This window comes from Pongo pygmaeus, chromosome 1 (assembly GCF_028885625.2).
Source record: "Pongo pygmaeus isolate AG05252 chromosome 1, NHGRI_mPonPyg2-v2.0_pri, whole genome shotgun sequence".
Lineage (NCBI taxonomy): Eukaryota > Metazoa > Chordata > Mammalia > Primates > Hominidae > Pongo > Pongo pygmaeus.
In genome coordinates this window covers 48,094,143-48,101,575 of record NC_072373.2, presented here as the reverse complement: position 1 = coordinate 48,101,575, position 7,433 = coordinate 48,094,143, and positions in this window count along the sequence as shown.

Genomic DNA, 7,433 nt, shown 5'->3' with positions numbered 1-7,433 from the left:
TCGCTGAGATGCACACGAAACACACCCCTGGTAGAGCCAGCCCCACCCAAAGGGAGAATCTTAGACTCAATTCAGCAAACGTCTGTGAAAGCACAAATATGTCAAAGGCACTGTCCTTGCTCCCTGATACTGGACTTTGGGCTAGAGGGGCAGGGTTTATAATAAGGGCAGACGAAGCTCAGTTTTTCTTCCCCGAGGAAAGATTAAACACAGATATCTAGGACTCGAATTCTGGAGCACAGTGAGACATCTCTGGCACCCCAGGCACCACCTGGCTCCCTTTAGGTGCCCATCTGGGCTGGTGCGGGGCCAGGTGCTTTCTATCCAGGAACCAGCCTCAGGTGGGCTAAGAGAGGGTCAGGCGTTGAGCATGGGGAATCTTATCTTCCCTGATGGATCTGAACTGCAGGGTCAGCGCACAGTTGCAGTTCCTGCCCTGAGAGGAAGGAGGCACAGCCCCAGCGCCAGGATGAGAATATCAAAAGGGAGCCTGAGCCGGAGCCAGAACTGCCCTCATGCTCCTGGGCCTCGCTGCCCAGCCTCAGCCTCTCTTTGTTGCTCATCTCAGGCCTTCCAGCTCTGAGATCTCACGGCAAAGGGCAAGCTAGCTGCTGGGCAGAAGCCTGGAAACACAGACACAGCCAGCCTGTTGAAATTTCCCCCTCCCAAAGTACCCCCTCCTCCAGGAAGTCTTCCTTCTTGGCAAGGGCGGGACGAGGTCCAGGACATGAGAACTGGACTGGTAACTTGCACACTTGAGCTCTAATTCTGACATTTGTGAACTGTGTGACTTGGGACAAACTCCCTCTGTTTCCTCATCTGTGGAGTGGATGTTATGATACCTTGCTCTGCTTCCTTCCAGGTTGTGGAAATCATATGAGTTCCCTGCTAGTGACATCGGGGTGCACAGATGAATGTCGACAAGGCCCCAGGGAGTTCTGAACAGAGGCCAAGGCAGGCCCTGGAGCTGTTTGCTGTTTACAGGAAAAGAGAAAGAGGGGACCCCAATAGTCTAGGTCCCTGGATTCTCTGACCGGGGGCCTGACACTGTCAGGGAAGCGGCTGTCTCCCTGGGGACCTATTGAACGTTCTTCCCATGGCTGCTCAGTGCTGACACCTCAACACAGGAAGAAAAATACTCCTATGAAGTCATTTGAAGCCTGGTCATGCCAGGGACACTTCATGAAGCCAGGGAACAGTCCTGTCTCTAAAAGCCCAAAATCTAATAGCCTCTCTACAGATATAAAAGCCCAAAGACATGGAAAGTTTGTATGCAGACAACCCTAAAAAGTAAGGAAAAGTGAATGACATATATGTTAGTGCCCAGAAAGTCCCTTGAGATCAGACATTGTACATTTATGGGATACTTTCTAAGTACCAGCTACTGTACTTGGTGCTGGATCAGTGCATCCATTTCCTAGGGCTCCCGTGACAAAGTGCCACAAACTGGATGGCTTTAAACAACAGAAATTTACTCTCTCACAGTTCTGAAGGTTAGAAGTCTGCCATCAAGATGTGAGCAGAGCCAGGCTCTCTCCAAAGGCTCCAGAGGAGAATCCTTCCTTGCTTCTTCCTAGAGCTCCTTGGCATACAGCTGCATTACTCCATGCTTTGCCTCTCTTGTCACACAGCATTCTGCCTGTGTCTCTTGTTTGTGTTCAAGTATCCCTCTACCCTAATTTAGTATGACCTCATTTTAGCTTGATTATGCCTGCAAAGACCCTATTTCCAAATAAGGTCACATTCACAGGTACCAGAAGTTATGAATTGAACGCATCTTTTTTGGGATGTGTTCTACCCATCATCATTCATTCTACCCACTATAATCAACAAGCGGCTTTGACATTCAGTGACACAAAGATAAGGACTGGGTTCCTGACCTCAGGACATTCTCAGTCTGTCAGTGAAGACACACACATGCTGGTGAACACACACACGTACACAAGCACACATATACCCCAAGCCTCATTCAAGTCAGACTGTGATTAAAAATGGAAATTGTGTCATCAGGAGGGACTGGGGAAGTCTTCACACAAGAAAGAACATCTAAGTTGGGCCTTGAAGGGTAAGTGGAATTCAATTGTCAGAAAGGGCGTATGGGCATCCAGCTGTAGGACACAGCATAAACAAAGACATTGGGACATAAACATGAAAGGTGTGTGTGGAACAGAGAGAAAACTAGGCTGTGTGAAGCACTGAGCCCCTTCCAAGGCTGAAAGGAAAGGTTGGAGACAGGTAGTAAGGACTTTGTGTGTTGTGCTGAAGAGTCAGTCAGTCTTGGCCGGGTATGGTGACTCACGCCTGTAATCCCAGCATTTTGGGAGGCTGAGAGGCGGGCAGATCACTTGAGGTCAGGAGTTCAAGATCAGCCTGGGCAACATGGCAAAACCCCATCTCTGCTAAAAATACAAAAAATGAGCTGGGCATGGTGGCACATACCTGTAATCCCAGCTACTTGGGAGGCTGAGGCAAAAGAATCACTTGAACCTAGGAGGCAGAGATTGCAGTGTGCCAAGATCATACCACTGAACTGCACTGCACTCCAGCCTTGGCAACAGAGCAAGACTCTGTCTCAAAAAAAAAAAAAAAAAAGCCTTTATCCTGTGGAATAAAGTTGAATATAGAAAATGAGAAGGATTTGGAGGCAGTGTGGCAAGAGGTCACACTGGAAGGGAGACTGCTTAGGGCGCTATTTTTTATAGTCAACAAAAGAAATGAAGGCCCTGAGCAAGGGCACCAGGAGGATGGGGAGGAGAAGGTGTTGGCAGGAGTTTTGGAAGGCTAGATGGCCAGGACTGAGTTGATTGACTATGGCTTGTGAGGGAGGAGAAATCTAGGTGACTCCCATCTCCCTGCTGGAGGAACTGGGTGAATGAGGTGCCATTGATGGGACAGGGATGTGAGAGCAGGAGATCTGGGGAGGGGTGACTTTAGACCACCAAGAGTTTCTCAGTCTCAGCATTATGGCCATTTCAGCCTGATAATTCCTTGTCGGGGGCTGTCTGTGCATTGTGAGATGGTCACCAGCATCCTTGGCCTCTACTCATTCGAATTTAAGGTCCCTGAAGACAGCTGGATGGAGCTGCCCAATAGATGGTTGGGTGTTGGAGCGGGGGAGCTCAGGAGACAGCTTTGCATTGTGTTTTCCGTAGCACGCAAGGGCCCTTGCTGAGTAGGAAGGAGGGAATGACTCCTTGTGAGTGGAGAGGTTGGAGTTCAAGTTATCTGTGCCCATGCCCTGGCTCCCCAAGCATCTTGTGGGTGCCTTGAGAAGAAAAAGAATGTCTTATTTGCCTCAGTATCCCCTCAACACTATGCCTGGCAGAGTTGGTGCTTAATAAAGGTTTAGAGAATTGCACTAACTTGATTTGGAAAGAACAGGAAAACCCAAATAGCCTGAGAGCCTCTGCCAAGGGTAACATTAGGAGGCTGGGTCAGGAAGAAGCTGATATCAGGTGAGGTTAAGTATCCAGGATCTCTGGTCTCCAGGATCTGCCGAAACCAGGATGTGGAGCATCAGCAACTGTCGTAGTTGTTGATGGGAGTGTAAGTGGTACAACTAGCAAAGGTGGGGATGTCATTCTTGTTGACCCAACAGTTGCACTCTTGGGTAGAGAAGCTCTTGAACATGAGCGTCAGAAGTGAGACTCATGAATATTCAAATCAGCACAATTGGTAGTGGCAGAAATCTAAATGTCTATCAGCAGGAAAGGGAATGAATGGTGTTTTCATCATTTCATCATGTCATGGCGGTGAAAATGAATGAACTACAATTATCAATAGGGATGAATTTACAACCTTAACATTGAAGGGGAAAAAGCAAAATGCATGCACTTAAGTAAGGTTTACAAAAAGATCCAAAACTCAATGATGTATTAGGAATTCATAAATATGTAGTAACATTATGAAGAGAACCAAGAGAATAACAAACACAAATTGAGGATTGTATTTACCTTTGTGGAGAGGAAGGGGTTGTGATTGGGGAGGGACGCATAAGGGCTTCAAAAGTATCTGCGATAATCTAGTTCTTAAAATGAGTGGTTGGCAGATGGGTGTTCACTTTACGATTCTTTATACGTACATTAAAAACGTATGCATGTGCTGGTTACTTCCTCCAGGGACATTCCACCAGGCAGGGCTTAGCACAACTGGGAATTCCCTGGTCAAAGTCAGGGAATTTCAAGATTTTTCAGCCAGTGGTTGGGCAAGGGGTCATCTCTCTCGTCCCCTCCCTCGAGGTTCTGAGGAGCCTCAGAACAGACGTTCAATCTCTGGAATCCCCCAGAAAAAAGACTCATAGGGCAGCTTCCCCTTTCTCGGACAGGACAGAGTGGAGATCCAGGGGGATCCCCAGCCCCAACCAGCTGGCTCGAGGTCACATCCTGATATTTCAGTTCTGTTCCCATTCAAGTGTCTCAGCTGAGCAACTGCCATGCTTGTGGCACTCTTAGGGGAAGGGAAGAAATGAATGAAGTGATAAGACCCACGCCCTAAAGAATCCAGGGCAGTAAGCTCCCTGGCTTTCGGTTTTTACAAACTAATAATATTGTTTAATATAAATACTGACATTGTGCTGCCACCATTTTATTTTGTGAAGTAAGAGCATTAGAAAACAATTGCCACCTACTGTCCTCCTATTCCATAAGTAAGGGCTAATTTAATACTCCAGTAATAAAACAAAGGCATGCACGCTTTCAGATCAGAGGAGGGTCGTTTCCACTGAATACATTTAGCTTTATGAAAATCTCACTACATTTGTGGCCTTGGTTTCCTCCTTATGGGGTGGAGCAGTTGAAATTTGGGTCACAAAGAGCCAGTCAGGAGAAGAGCATCTGGGAGGCACTAGTACAGGAGACAGACAGGTGTCTGTGACACTCAGGGCGGCAGACAGGTCATCACCCTGCATTCTGCATGCCCACGCACACACACCACGCTCACCCCTTCTGATGAACAGGCACAAGCTTTCACACACACACTCCTCCCCCAGGGGCTCCCAGGTTGTAACGCCTCCCCTGACTGCCAGGCAAAGCCATACCTCTCTCCTGAACCCAGGGCAAAGGGCCAGGCTCACCCAGCCTGCGTCAACCAGTGAGAGAGGCCAATGGTTGGCACTGGAGCCAGTTGGGGTGCTGAGTTGAGGCCAGAGATGGGCAGCCTGTTCAGATCCCTGGGCCTTTGCCTCTGGCCAGGAGACCAAAGCCCTGTCCACATCCAATTTTCTCAGACTGGAAGTCTGGGGACCTACTTCCTAGCTCCAGTTAGGTTTGTGACCTTGAGCAAGTCACCCTCCCTCTCTGGTCCTTCAGACATTGACCACAGTGCTCTGGGCCAGTGCTATGGGGTTTTCGAGGCTCACCCTGCTCAGCCTTGGTCTCAGGGGACCCACAAGCCAGCCTAGAAGTGTGTCTTGGAAGGAAGAGAAAGCCCTTGCCCCTCACCTTTGATGAAGGACCCGCAGGCAGACAAGCTTTGGGGATGTCTGAGGGAAGAGACCTGATGGCGGTCAGGAGAAGAAACTGCCATTAGCACTGGTCCCAGTGAACTGTCCTGGGCTTCCGCAGCTTGGTCACCCACCTGGAACGAAGCTACCCCCCCCGCCCCCGGCTGCCCAGCCCACAGCCTTGTGGGGAGCATGACTCACTTCGTGGGGGGCCATTGTGGCTAATGTTTAACTCTGCCTCTCCTTCAGCAAGGCACTTTAGCCCCAGCAGCCCTTAGTGCTGGGCCCCGCCCTGATCACGCCTGCTGCTGAGTGGGCTCAGACACACAGCTGAGCTTGGCTTCCTTGCCCCGTGGGGACCGGGCACCTCGTGGGGAAAGGTGGGGGCAACAGCTGGTCTCCCAAGGGCTCTGGGACAGGCAAGGGTGTAGCAGGTGGCATCCTGCCCTGGTCATTCCTACCAAGCAGAGAGGAGCACCAGACCCATCTCCACCAGCTGCAGAGAGAGGGGGTGCCCACCCAGCCATTGTGTGCTGATTAGTAGTAGATATCCCCCAAGTAGCACCCCATCTCTCTACCCTCAGCCAGGGCCCCATGTTGGAGGAAGGCCTCACCTTAGCCCATCTGTATGTCACTTGCATCTCCTTTTAATGTTTCCCCTTCGGTGGGGATGTGGGGACTCCCCGGGTGCATATGCAGGACCCTCGACCCCCAGCTGTGTCCTTCAAGAAAGTGGCTGGTTGGGCTCTGTTAAGGCCAGTCTGATCTCAGAAAAGGGCAACCCCAAGGCAGAGTGACCTAGGATCCAGTCTCCAGTCTGCAGCTAGCAAACCCTGTAACTTAGAGTGAGCTACTTGAACTCTCCAGGCCTCCATTTCCTCATCTGTAAATTTGAGCTAACAAATGTACCATTTTTGTGAGAATGCAATGATATAACTCAGATAAAGCATTTAACATCACATATTACTATTATTGAAATGCTGTTATTAAAATAGTCGATAAGAGTATGGATTCTAACAGACTTCTTGGGTTGAATCCTGGGCCCACCTCTTATTAGCTGTGTGATCATGAAAAGTCCCTAATCTCTCTGTGCCTCAGTTTTCCCTACTGTACCATGAGAATAGTAGCCGCACCTTTCTCCTAGGGTTGTTGTGAAGGTTAAATGAATTAAGGTGCACACACTGGTGCCTGACACATAAGTGTGCTACATGTGTGAGCTGTTACTCATGGCAGGCCCCAGCTCCCAGCTCTAGTGGCGTTGTGTCCAGGCTGGGTGGTGTCGACCCTCCATGGTAAGAGAAGACTGGAGTAGAATCAGGGCTCTCCAGAGGCCAGGCCTCTCACCCCCAGGCCCCATTCTTGGCTACAACAGCCCCTTCCATAGATCCCTCTCCCACCCCCAAGCTCTCCTTCCCCTTGTCCACAGGGCCTCTCAATCCTTGCACTCCAGATGTGTCTATGCCTATATTTGCCCTTGCTCCATCCTCACAGGAGATGATTAGGTCTGTTGCTGCCTGGAAGCAGAAGGAGGAACCCGATGACCTCCAGGAACCCTCCGGTTGGTTCTTCTGCCCCTCCTAGAGGGCCACAGGCTTAGGTGTGTTGAGTGGGCCCCACCTCCTCCTCCCATGGGTCTTCTGCACCCACGTGTTTGCTTTGAGTCAGGCCCAGAGCAGGTCTCCTGCCTTTACGTGACTGAGTGGATACCCCAATCTGCCAGGGCCCCAGGTTAATAGTTGACTGCAAAACTGTGATTTGACTCTGGAACTTGGGGCCAGGCTCTAGGGAAGGGCTGGAAAGAGGTGAAACAAGGAGACCGCTTTGGACCCAGGCCAACCGGAGGAGCCCTGTGAGGCGGGGAAGAGTGGGTTTCTGTGGCTGCCTGGGCATGAAGGCATGAAGCCTAACCCCATCCTCTGTGGCCTGGACCAGCCCTGTCAGGTTCTCCAACTTCGTGCATTGAGGCTGGGTGTGTCCGTGCCTACGGGTTTCT